The following is a 14,038-nucleotide window of genomic DNA, read 5'->3' as shown; positions in this document are numbered from 1 at the left end:
AACTTTCTGCTTCACCGGGGTTCAAACTTTCATGTTATTGGCTTCTTTAGATCATCCCAGGCTAATCTTTTAGACACTGTGGTGTGTGGAGCATTTAGGTTTGCACTACCTATCAGTTGATGGGGTTGCTCTGCAATCAGTTTATATCTGTTGGCATTACTTCTTGGGCTGTGAGCAGGGAATAGCTCCTTTCTTAATCAGCAGCAGTAGGTGACAGTGCTCTGTATCAGTCAGCTGATGTCCTGTATGCCACACACTATGTAAGACAAACTGCTCTGTGGAATGTGTTACTTCTTGGAGGTGGTAGGTTGTCAGCTTGAGAGATCACAGTCCTCTCCCAAGGAGCTGACAGCAGCACACATTTTCCTGTACTTCCTCTCATTCGTGCTTCAAATCTGACCTCAAGAGGGTGTTTTTTGAGAAGCATGTTTCTGGTATGGGAATTACCCAGTTCAGTAAAGCCACTTTCCTGTCTGGTTGGAAAGCCCCATGCATCTGCATGCGGTTCCAGTCTGGTGTAGCTGGGTGCATTTCAAGCCCTTTCTTGATAACTCGGCTGCAGTTGTTTTGCAAACCCAATTCTAATTCCTTATTCAGAGCAATAAGGAATTTCCTTATTCCTTTGTATTACAAAGGTTGGAGGCCTTTCCTTTCCTCCCTGCTTCCAAGTTTACATCCACACCCCACCCAAACCTCTCTTGAGCTTAACTTCTTCACCTGTACCTGCTCCCTTGCCAACTGTGTTGTGCCTCTCTTTGTAGGTGCAGGTAATGACGTGACCACAAGATGCTCTTTATTGGATGTTGTATTCACTTTGCACATGTGTTGCTCAGCAAGATTGACACCAGCAATGTCACATCAATGCAGAACCTGACAAAAGGGCACAGGGTGAGTGTCCTTGAGAGGAGATGCTCTGGTGCAATCTCACACTGATACTCATGCAAATCAGGCCTGATTTTGAAACAGCATAGATAGGTGAGCCTTCTGCAAGCTAAAAGCTGGCCAAAGGATGTCCACAGTGTCCTCTTGGGAAAGCACAACATGCTCAAGCCGAGACATAGACATTCCCTGTTTGCTTATGCTTTGTGCTAGACTGATAAGAGTGATAGAATCACTTCTGCAGGGAGATATTGAAGCAGACCCCCAGGGCCAGTGTTTATGTAGGGAAGAAGTGCTGAGTGACAGCTATCAGTAGTCTAGAAAATAGCCTATTTGTGGAGGCAGGGGCAGAGAGAAGTCATTCAGCTATCCCAAGTGTTTAAATTTAGAGCATGAAAAGGGTGCTGTGGCTGTCTGTAATGTTTAAATGGTGGGGGATAATGTGGGAGAAGGATGGGTGGGAATGCAGAGGCAAGACAAAGATTAGGGAAATGGTAGTTTCCTGTGTGTGCAGTTGATGGGGAATGACAAGGAAATGCTTTCATATAGAGAAGCCTCTTAAAAGAAGAAATTGTAGGAAGACAAATGTTGAGAGAAAGGATTTCTTAGCTGACTTCACACCAGCTCTGTAGGGAGTTGGAGGGCTCAGCTGAAATCAGACTTGTCTCCTAGGGTTCAGCTTCATTAGCATCAGCAGAAATGGAAGTTCCGTGGATGAAAACAGCCTGTGAATAAGGGGAGCCAAGGAGCAGGGAGAAAGAACCTACCTGACAGACAAAACCATGCGGGATAGAGGTCTTCCAAGTGCAGACTGAAGGGCACTTGAAGCTTGACAGCCCCTACATGTAGCCCAGGAGGGGATGTTTTAGACTGTTTTCTTGAAGTGAGGAATTGCATCTCTCTGGGGTATGTGTGGATGAACGTTTTGAGATCCAAGCCTGGCAGCTACTGATGGAGTGGGTGACTATAAATGTGGCTAATCCTATGGTAGGGCTTTTCTATCAAGGGCTTCCTAACATTTTCTTTAGCTGTGTCACCTGTGCTAACAAAAAGAAAGCCTTCTGAGGCTAGGATGGAAAGCAGTCTCCTGAAAGCCATATGTGGCTTCATTAGCTTTCTCAGGGAATTAGGCTTTAAGAAGAAAAGAATGAAAGAATAAGGGTAGTTTAAATATTTTCAGTACTTAATGTCAGTCTTAATCAGTTCTCTGGACTGTTTCTTACTGCATCATTCTAGGGCTGTTCTGGGTAGCCTGCCACAAAGTGGCTGGAATAGTGAGAAACTGCTTCTTTTGCAATCTGCATCCTCTTTATCATGGCTAGAGAAAAGTGAGCTCAGAGCTGCATGTGTGTGGAAATACAACTAGGAGAAGCCTGGTTGCAGAGCCCTTCAAGACTGTGCAAAATGGGTCACTGGAAATGGGTAAAGGGAATGGAAGGAGGGAGGAGAACTTGTTAATCCTGGGTTTTTGGCTCCTTGAGCACAAATGTCATGTTAAACTACTCTCTGGTCTGAGGGATTGACACATGATAAAAGCCTTGCTACAGGGAGGCAAGGGGGCAGCAGAACATAAATGAAAGGGAAATCCTGTACCTCTGAAAGCAACAGTGTTTTAGTAAGAGATTTGGGGGTTTATGGAAATGTATTCCCACTTCATTACCACTTTATAGAAGTGACTTTCCTCATGATGAAGAAAACCCATTGTGCACTCATGGAATTCCCCTGGCATCCTCTCCTTCACTTCCAAGGAAATGCCCAGCATTACCCTGCCCTCTGTGGGGAGGGTATGGAGTATCTCCCTGTTCCAGTGTGCAGGACAGTGTGGTGGATTCTCCAGTAGGGAAAACTCATGGATCATGCACTTCTGCAAACTAACACACTGCTCCAAGCTGGTACAATTTAAGCTTGGAAATTACTGTGGAGAGGGAATGACAGAAACTCATTGGGAAGTGGATAACGTGTCATCAATTTGCTTCTGTCCCTCTCATTAGTTGGACCCATCTTCTCTTGCTGCCAATCATCATCATGCACTGCAGCAAGAATCCCTCTTGCTCCCATTCCCTGGCTCCCAGGTGGGAATGCTTTACAAGGAATTGGGCAGCACATCAGTTCCCAGCTGAGCCCAGGTGTGGAGGCTGCCCTCAAATCAAGCTTCCTGCTCATTGAAGGAAACCTGGTGGCCATGTTTCCCAGTGGACATCAGCTCTGAAGCCCAGTCTGGCTGCAGGGATAATAGGGTTTATGCTTTGTTGCTCCTCTAACAGCTGCTGACAGCAGTTAAACTTCAATATGTATGTGCTGCTTTTCTATTTGATTTCCTAATAGTCTGTGTTGGTGGCTGCTATTTAACTCAAATAGGAACTTGTTTATCCATGGGAATACACCTTGACCTCATCTTCTTTCACATGCAAGTACAAGTCTCTATTTGCAGGCTGGGGAGCCTTTTTCTCAGCTGGGTGTTCTCAGTACAATACTGTCCCTTGGAGAACACAGGCTTGGTGTCAATACAGTTTGTCTCAGAAGAAGCTGAGTTGAAATCTACCTTCTGTTAGAAAGCTCTGTGCCAACACAATGGTTTTCTAATGTTAGATAGTGGTTTTCTAGTGGAAGGTGGTCTTGGGGAAAGAAGGAACAAACCTGTTTTCTCTAACGGAGCTGAAAGAAGCAAAGTGTGTGCTGGGGAGAGCAACTGTTCCCCTGTCTTAAACACACAGCAACAGCCTTTGGGTTGCTTGTGGCTCATGCCTTCTGGTTTGTTCTTGTGAAGTAATGTGTTGTGTGCCAAACCAGGCTTGTCACAGGGGTGGAAGTAGATGAATAAGAAGAGAATGAATGGAGGAAGAAGCAGAGCCAGTGAATGGGCAGACAGTGCTGAAGATGTCATAGGTGATGTAGTTCTTGCATCATTTCATCCCAAAAGTTCTGGCTCCCAGCTCACAATGAATTGTAGGGACCTCTTCACTGCCACATTTCAAATGTTTCCTAGAGGAAACATGACTATTTCAAGGGCTTCAGACTTCAATAAAATAATAACCCATAAACTGGACCTGTTCTGTTAAGAGGTCCTTAACTTTAGTCTAAAGCTGGGTAGCTGCTCTCCATTCACTGAGAGATGGTAACATGCTATCAGTGTGTAGCATCTGAAAGTAGGAGCTGGGAAATAGCTGGAATAGATTTAGGGTTTTAAGACTGATGAGCATATGAAACCAGGGACTCATGCTAGGGTTTCTTTTACACCCAGAACTTAAAAAACCCAGCCAGACCAGTGATGGGCTCCTCTGTTGGGCTATCAGATTAACTTGCCTGCAAATCATGTCCCTGTCTAACAGGATGCAATGGTCCAGGTAACAGTAGTGCATGAACATGAACAACCACCTTCAGCCCTGGGGAGTGGAAAACCAGCTGAGAGCACCGCAAGGGAAACTGGTTTCACCCCTGTGTTAGCTGCAGGGATAGAAATGATACCGAAACTCTCTGTAGCCTTTCCAGCTGAACAGTGGGAGCTGAGGAGCTCAGGGGTGAGAGGGGAGGGTCATTTCAAAGCAGAGCAAGTACTTATGGTTCTGGGTACAGAGGGCTGGTACTGTTCAATAGAGGAGCAAGGGAGAACATTACTTACTGCCCTGTGCCAGGGTCTTTGGCTGTTGGGGTCAGGCCAGGGCTGTTTGGGCTTCGAGGGAGGGAAGGTTCTGTATTTGGGACTGTTCTGTTGTTATTGTCCCTGGATCCTACATTTTCCATACCAAACCCTCCCCTCATTGGAGCCAACTCATTTTTTCTCTGTGAGAAGGGAAACAGAACAGAAATTGTGGGGTTAGGAAAGTGACTGGTTTTACTTCCATTTTTGTATGTATTATATTGCTGGTGAATGAATGAGCTCCGGAAACAGTGTTATGTACAACACTGCTGACAGCTCTCGGGCTCCTTCCGGATGGAGATTTGGTTCTTCATTGCTACTAGCTGTAGAAGAAACCACAACTACTTCTGTGCTTCCAAGCACTTGTAAACTGCCAGCATCCGTTTCCTTTCAAATACAGTAAGATAGGCAGCCTCTTGGGAAAGCCACCGTAGCTTGGGAATGAAAACCATCCAAGGCTCCAATGAGGAGTTGGGGTTTTTCTGAAAGCAAATGAATTTGGGCAGATCAAGACTTCAAAGGGTCTGTTGCTTCCCATGAACTGCTGCAAGGTGTCGTGGAGATGGTGGAAATTCCCCTAGAGTGCTTGAAATGGGAGGTAGGGAAGAGACTTTTGAAAGCATTGTGAGATATTTGGACATGGGATATTGTAGATCTCAAGATGAGTGAATTGACCATCCCCAGTTTGGCATTGCTGCCTTAATGGGGAAGGAGGTAGGGCAGAGTTGAATCTGAAGGGGTCTAGGGAAGTGCATAGAGGGAAGGGGTTCTGTCCTGAAGCAGTGTGTAGCTTGTAGGTACAGGTAGCTTGTAGCACAGGTAGCTGTGCCTCCATCACTTACTTGTGATTCTACTTGTTGTCAGTACGAATGTGGTTCAGACAGCACCAACCAGTGACCAAAAGGCCTCCTTTGTTTGTTAAAATAATGCTGCTGGCCTGATGCTGATCATCGTGTGACTCCTGTCTTTAAAGGCAATGTTGAAGGAGCTGTGTTGTCATGTACCCAGCTATGGAGGTGTGGGGTGCTTGCTCTGTGTCCTGATTGACTACCACTGTTTGGGATGTATTGCACTGGGAAGAATAATGAGCTTGAATCATTTCCTCTGTTTTTCAGATCTTGTGTGTTGGCAAAGGACCTCCTGATGTCTCCTAGGCTTGATAATACAGAAGCAGGAGTGTGGTGGGCTCCTGTCATGACCCATAGATGTGGTAGAAACGTGGGCTCCCTGCTTGCTGGTTAGGCTGAGGTTAGGCAGGATGGTGACTAACCTTAGGAGAGGCTGGAGGAGGAAGGTGTGAGTGTGCTGCTATTTAAGCAAACACCCTGATAGCTGAAGTGATTCAGAAAACACCTCAGAAACTGAGGAAATATCACAAGGAGCTATCAGCTGGGTAGGGCAGAAAGCTGTGGCATTACCCATGAGGAGGTGGAACTGGTGATGGGTTGGGAGCATAACACAGACATCATGCACCTTCACCTCGATTTGCCCTGCTCTAAAGGAGAGGGAGAGGAGGGGAGGCAAGCAGGGCTACTTGTACCTGCCCATTCCAAGGGATGTCCAAGGGGAGGAAGAAAGCAGTGCAAAGGCAGTGATGGGGATGGAACGTGGCTGTCTCACCTTGGAGCTGTGGGGGCACAATCTAGGGCTGACAGAGCAGTGAGTCCTCACAATAGCATTTAGCACCATGACCTTTAAACATTTCCACAGGCTGATTCAGCTTGAATATACAAAACAGCTGGGGTGAGGCAGGGCCCCATGTAAATGTGCTGTGAATCACACTGTTGTGATGCTGTCTGCTGCATTACGTGGTTCCCTCTGAGTTTTGGGCAGATAAATATCATGTGCTTTAATGTGACATATTAAACAGTTGGGAGGGTCCACTGTAGTTGCCTGCAAACACTGGGTGAGTGTTGCAGCAGATACAGCTTACCATGTGATAGGCTTAAAGTACCATTTAACTATTAGTTTGTGTTGACTATTATCATGGAACGGTTTGGGTTGGAAGGGACCTTAAAGCTCATCCAGTTCCAACCCCTGCCTTAGGCAGGGACACCTTCCACTAGAGCAGGTTGCTTCAAGCCCCATCCAACCTGGCCTTAAGGAAGTGGGGCAGGAAGTGGGGCAGTCACAGCTTCTCTTATTTCTCTTATTTCCAAAGCATTTTCTCTTATTTTCTCTCTATTTCTCTTATTTCCAAAGCATTAAAAATCCCAAATTTGAAGATGTTTGGCATGGAAATGCATTTTACCTCTGTTCCCTGCAGAGCTGTGCTGCTATCCAGGAAGCAGCTAAACACCCTCCAGCCCCATGGCTTTTCCAGTATCGCTGCTTCCAGCTTGAATAATGATGTCAAACAGGAAAAACCAGGCTCAGACATAACTGTAAAGCTGGTTGTACCAACCAGTACCCAGGACTGAGTGCTTCCAGGATGGCAGTTTGGGAAGATGCTACCTCAGCTCCTGTATTGCCCTTATGTGGCTGCCTGGAAAGAATCAGGTATCTTATCTACGTATATTTCAATATCCAAAGGGATTTTGTTTCTACTCAAGAGTGCCATTTACTCAGCTAAGTGATATGTCACTTACTCAGAAGTACAGACTCACAAAACCAAGAAGTACAGTACAACAATGAAGACATCTTCATGTGCCATATCTGTGTCTTGCACTTCACAGGGGCAAATCTTGATAACTGTTGGAACTTTGGAGTAACTTAGTAGTTCCTTGCAAGGTTCACAGGCTCTGCTAGATGTTAGGATAACAATACCCTTCCCCAGTCTCTCCCTCCTTCATCTTAGATCTCTGGAAGTCCTACACTGCAGGCTTGCATCTGTGTTCCCTTCTAGCAAATAAACATCCAACATTGTCTTGGGGGAAGCACATATATGGGATGCAAAACTCCTTTGCTAGGAATGACCCTGTAGAAATCAGGAAAGAACTCACCTTGAGTTTAATTAATAGTGTCTCATGACTTTGAAACCCAGGAGTGATGCAGGATCAGACATCTGTGTGATCGCTAAGCCTGCTGCATCACCTTGGTGCCCATGTCTGCAGTCACTGATGTACTTTGCCTACACAGCAGCAAGCGTGTTGAGTTTGCTCATCTGGGCTTGCTTCTATTCTCTGTAACTGGGGGGGGGGGCACCTCTAAGGGGATGGCTTTGTGCTGGTGAAGCTGTATAGGAGTGTCCTTTGCTTCTGTCCTCCCCAGGCCCATGTGAGCTCTCCCTGGTGGGTGTTTTCTGACTAGCCCTGCAGCAGGCACAGGGCTGTGATTACTCCATCAGTGGTGGTTTGCTCTCCAGCCTCATTTTCCCACCTACAGACAGGTCCTGTGCACTTGTCCTGTTGGGAGTGCTCTGTCGGGTGTTGCCTGCAGGCTGTTCTCCTTCCCACACTGTAGTCTTCAGCCAGACCCCCACCAGTGCAGCAGAAAGGCAGCTTTCTATCAGCATCTCTCAGGGTGATCACTGCTCTGTGCAGCACTCTTCATCCTCCATCAAGAGAAGGTCTCTTCACATTGCTGCAGGGTCTGTAGGGTCTAACCTGCATTTCCAGATCTCCAGGATGCCTCTGTGCCTCTCCCCACCCACAAACCTCCCCTATACTGTGCTTTGCTGCAGAACATCAAGACAAGCCAGTTCCACAGGGTCTTGCCTGGGAATTGAGCAGAGATCACAAACCTGTGTGCTTTGTGAGAGGAGGAAGACCTTTTATATCATCTCTTTCCTTATCTTTTCCCTTCCCCAAGGCTGTTTCCTCTGTTCATTCCCACCCCAAGAAGAGCAGTCATTTGGTCCTTCTCAGCTCCATGCCTGGTCCTTGGGGCACTACAAGGCACTCTTTCTGCAGCTGCCAATGATGCTCAGGCCTGATGATACTGGACACTGGCCAGTTCCAGCTTCACTGCACTGGTCACTGAGAGAAATCACAAACTGGGGGGAAATTACAGTTAGTGGTTCAGAAATACTTGAGATAACTGCTTTTCTTCAAGGGAGCAGCAGGAAACCCCTCTGTGATGAGGGCAGACATGTATGACACCTGCAAAGATGTCATCATCTTGCTTGTGCACTTGGTCAGCATTGACCACTAACTTACTTGATCCCACTGCTCCTGGGGCTTCAGGGCTCTGGGACTGTGCAGAAAAAACCCCAACAAAACACAAAGCAACAAGCCCCAAATCAACCAGCTCCAAGCAGAGGAGCACTGCAATGGCTCTCCATAGAGCCTGATGATGGCTGGTCCATCTGAGGGCCCTTGACAGGCTGGGCACACACTATGGTTAGTTTCAGATTTAAGGTTACAAGTTAATATTCCTGGACAATAATGGCAGATACCCCCGAGAAAAGGGGGGTATTGGTACCTATTGGTGCTAACAGAAACCTTTCTGGGCTGGCCAGAAGCCTCTCTGTGCAGAACCGACAAGGCAAGGGAAGTGACAAAAGCATTATTGAACGAAATAATACCACAATTTGGAGTACCTGAGGTTATATCTTCAGATAGAGGCTCACATGTTTGTGCACAAATAGCACAAGAAGTCAGTAAGATCTTGGGCATCAATTGGTGATTACATACTCCATATTGACCTCCATCAAGGGGACAAGTGGAGCAGATGAACTATTTAATGAAAGAACCAAATGTAACCACATTGTAAAACCGACTCTTTGTCCGTATGAAATAACTGCAACAGATGTTGGGTTTGTATGATCAGGAACTGCTCACGCCTAAGATAAATGGTAACTAAAACACGAGTGAAGAGGAAGGGAAGAAGTAAACGGCCACCAGAAGGTCAGCAGTTCCAGTAATAGGTCAATAGATGGCAGCAGAGACCGTGGAGTAACGAACTTCATGGCTACGTTGGTATCGGGGCTCCCGTGTATGTCAGTACTAAGGACCATAAACCGTGTACCGGTAGGTTAGTGCCTGGGAGCGCCTGCGAGGAGACATCCCAGTGCACCCCCAGCACCGCAATAACAGCTCTCATCCTCACCGGCTCCTCACATGGCATTTTGGCCTGTCCTGAGCCCTTATTGCTGATGAGGGAGCACCACTGTTGGACTTGGGCATCGTCGTGGAGCAGGTAAGGTGAATGTCACTGCTCCTCTGACCAGGCTCAGCTAACAGCCTGCTCAGGAAAGAAGCCAGGCAGGGTCTGATGATGATGTCCAAGTATGGGGACACCATAACCTCCCTACGCAACACACCCGTGACTGGCTGTCCTGCTAGAGCACTTTGTCCTTATATGCAGTTTGATGCAAGAGCTTGGCTGGCTAAGCAGAAACTTGCTCTTGCATAACCTCCCTGCGGCAGGGGTTCCACAGATGCCTGAGGAGCAAACTGAGCAGGCTCAGGGGTTTTATGAGCTGCCTCTTACCCACTCACTGCCAAGAAGTGTAAAAGGTGCAGCTGGTCAGCTGTGGTTATCACTGACGTACCCATGGCCATGCTGTCAAGCACCACAAGCTGCTTTTTCCCTTGCTGCCTTCCCCCCCCAGTTTTACTGCATGTCTCTATTTCCACTATTGGGTGAACACTGGTACTGGTGTGTGAGCAAGGAAACTTGTGCAGCAGAGGCCATGAGCCAGCACTTGCTGACAGCCAAGCCAGCTTTCTCTTTCCCCCTGCCTCCTCACTTGCTCCTACCCAGCATGAGCAACAAAAGCATTTGTATGTCCTCACAGAGGTCAAGGAGCTGATTTGCCTTACGAAGGACTCGGATCATTCCTCTTTGCTGGTCTGGCTCTATGCAGACTGTTTCTCCAGGGGTGTCACCCTATGGCTGTGCCAGTGCTAGTGCTGGGGTGTTACAAGGAAGAGGGCTGGGGAAGGGATACCTGGCTGCATACAGGGCTCAAACACTGCACGTTTAGCACTAGTGGACCCAGGCTTGTGGTAGATGTGATTTGAACTCCTTGAGACTTCTCTTTGCCATTCAAGTACTCCTGAACACCTGCTATGTTGGCTTTGCAGCCCAGCTTTGGAGCCAAAGCAGGAGTGATCTCAAGTACTTCTGCAGCACACATTTCATTCTTGGTTGGCCTATATGCCTAGAAGAACTCTGGAGAGAAAGACAGAGAATACTTAAAGTAATGAAATCTTGGCATTGCAATTATTAAGTATGCATTTCTTATGATACCTTTTGTTGAGGTCATTACTCTGGATAGTGTTTTTGACTACAGGCAGTATCTCACATGTATCACCTTCCTTGTGAGCACATATCAGCATGTTCCTAAAAGGAGTATGTTAGCTTCTGTTAAACACGCCATGGAGGGTGAGTAGAAGCAGTGCTTATGCAGTAATACCCCAGCATGACTCTTCCAAGCCATGCCTGTAACATGCCTAATACAGGCACAGAAACTTGTGGCTTTAGTTTACAAGACCCTTTGGATCTGACTCCCAGTTAATGCTGGCTTTGTCTTTATACCTATATGCAGCAGTGTCAGCAGCATCTGATTCTCCAGACACACACCCAGCAGGACAGACCCTTCAGAAAGAGCCCTGCGTTAACATACCTGTGGTACCAGTGTCCCCATTACCCTGCTGGGGACCAGGGTGCTGCAGGGGCTCCTCACAGCATGGTCAGGGCTCACCGATGCACCTTTCTGCCCTTGGGGTCCCAGTCAGGCACAATGAATACAGGCAGGAGAGTGAAGAGCAGCTGTGGTTCCTCCTCTCACTATTACTTTAAAGCATCCAGCCTGTGACAACTTATGCAGGCTGCCCAAAGCTCAGATACAGCCAAAGCAGGTGCCATGCTTCTTCCTGTAGTTGATCCTGGTGTTACCTGCATGGGCTCACATCCTTTTGGCCACAGATCTTTCCACTGTTAATCACCCATATGCTTTTTTCCTAGCAAGGAGCTCCCTTTACTTTCTCTATATACGTGTTTGAACTTGGCTCAATGTAAATATAAGCTTGATATGCAGTGTTAGACCCACATGGCCCCAGTCTGTGTTCATTAACCACTGCTCTATCGTCAAATTGCCTTTCCTTTTTACCCCATGCGCTCCATTGTGCTTCCTTTCAGATAACCATTCCATCCCCCTGCAGATCACTGACCTATGGCAAGATCAGTTCAGTTACAGCTAGGATGAAACCATCTCCATCACCCTCCACTGGTATCTTAGTTCTCTGACATTTTGTACACCATCTACATGCAGAGTCTAAATGAGACTCAAAGTGGTTTATTTCAGTTTTCACATCACCAACCTTCTCCAGTGATCCTTGCTATGGCAGGACCAAAACAAACTGGTTTTCCTTCGGTCAAAACCAGAAAATAACAGTCTGAGACAAACCTTCATAAAAAGGCCATTTTTCGGTATTTAGAACTGGATGAGAATGTAGAAAAACCCCAAAGCTTGTGGAAACCAACTTCCTCCCGTCTGCCCCACACTGGGGATAGTTCAGTACCACCCCTGCATACAAATGTTCCCTTGAAAAAGCATGTTACAAGGATGACTGTTATCATACTCTGATCAGAAAGGCACAAGGATGTGTGAAGTGGTGTGGGAAACACTCATCATTGCTGCGTTAATTGCGGTTGGTTTGGTCATTAACTTCTGCCTCAGTTTCCACACAAATAAAACCAATCCTTTCCTATAGCCAAGCAGAAATCTGAAGTCAGGGGAAGCTGTGACATGCAGCCTTGTGTCTGTGCCCAGCCTTCCATGCTCATTAATACCCTTTGTGGTTGCGTGTGTGTGAAATGCTGCTAAAGGTACTGCTTGTACCTGTAAAAAGACCCACCTCCTTTTTACTGGCTATCTTAAGCACCTCTGCTATGCACACAGGGTAAGGGAAAGCCTGAAAGGAAGTGTATGAAATTCACCTAAAGAAAGATGTGTTAAGTAGCATTAAATGAAGCTGTGTCTAAGCAGGAAGAACTTTTGCTGTGAAACACACAGAGTTATCTTTGGAAACAGGCCTTATGGGATAAAATCTGACATTTGAGCAGCTTCAAAATCTGGCAAGAAGATACATTTTTTACTGCTAGAAGATAGTCAAGTAAACTATGAAATATGTGTATTTGCCAGGCAAGATTCATTACTTCTTACACAGAAGTACCTGTGCAATCACAGTTCTGGCTCACACAGTCATCTGAGTGCCCTGCTCCCTTCAGACTCTCAGCACTACAGTGTCAGAAGCCCCAAGATGTGCTGCAATACATCTTTTGTTAGGAATGGGCACATCCCACCCTTTGGGGAGCTGTCATTTTCTATACTAGGTATTTAGTCATGACCTTTTCCTCATTTGATGACAGAAAATGTTACAGCTTGCAAGGTTTTAAACTTAATCTGAACATTTTGTAATGCTTGGCTTATAGCATGCCCCTGTAAATACAGGACACCTGACCCACACTAACCCAAGGGGTCTTCCATATCACAGCACATCATGCCCCATATATAAACTCGGGGGAGTCACCCAGAAGGCCCAGATCACTGCTTGTGTCAGGCAGGGCTGGCAGCTGGAGAGCAATTGTGTTGTGCATCACTTGTGTTTATTGTTTTTTCCCCTTTTCCCTTTCAGTTTCATGTTCTCTTCCATTGTTATTTCCCATATTATTATTGGTGGTAGCAGCAGTGGTTTGTGTTATACCTTAGTTATTGGACTGTTCTTATCACAACCTGTGGGAGTTACACTCTCTCGATTCTCTTCCCCATCCCTCTTTGAGCAGGGTGGAAGCAGCAGGGAGGAGTGAGCTGCGTGGTTCTGAGCTATCAGCTGGGCTTAAACCACAACAGAGATATACTTGTGGAATGCAAGTATGATTTACAAATCTACAATCAGTGGACTCCTGTTTTCAGATGATACCATCAGAATGTAGCAATTAGAGTAACAAGCCTTTGAATCAGTCATATTATTGTCATAGTCATGTCTATTGTACTTCCATGAAGACCACAGGGATATTGGTCCTACACACTGTGACACTAGGCTATCTTCACAAGTAATTATATGTCTTCTATGTACAAAGCAGGTAAAGCTTTTTGTTTTAAACAAAAACTTGTATTTTGTACTTCTCTTGCAATGTGCTTCCTTCCCATATACATAAGCAGGCAAAGACTTCTGACACATTATAGACTTGAACTGCTCACTCACAACCCCCCCCACCTTCTTCCTACCCCCACTCCCAGAAGGATGGGGAGAATTGGAAGAATGTAACTCCCACTGGTTGAGATAAGAACAGTCCAGTAACTGAGGTATAACACAAACCACTGCTGCTACCACCAATAATGGTAAGGGAAATAACAAGGGAATATAAAATTAAAAGGGGAAAGGGAATTCTGTATCTGTGAACATACACAGAGTGAACCTCTGTTCATGCCACTCAACAGCCCCAAGAGGAATGTGAACTACACAGCACATCCAGCATACCAGCCAACTTCCTACAGCCAGCAGTGGCAGAAAGTGAAAAGAATGCTCAAGCTGATGGCTGATTTATACACAATGATTTACAGCTGACTGGTGTCTTAAAATCCCTTTGATGCTAAATGCTAAGCTATCCTGAGTACCTTGTCAGTGCAAC

This window comes from Melopsittacus undulatus, chromosome 7 (genome assembly GCF_012275295.1).
Source record: "Melopsittacus undulatus isolate bMelUnd1 chromosome 7, bMelUnd1.mat.Z, whole genome shotgun sequence".
In the NCBI taxonomy this organism is placed as follows: domain Eukaryota; kingdom Metazoa; phylum Chordata; class Aves; order Psittaciformes; family Psittaculidae; genus Melopsittacus; species Melopsittacus undulatus.
Note: the sequence above shows the minus strand (reverse complement) of the source record.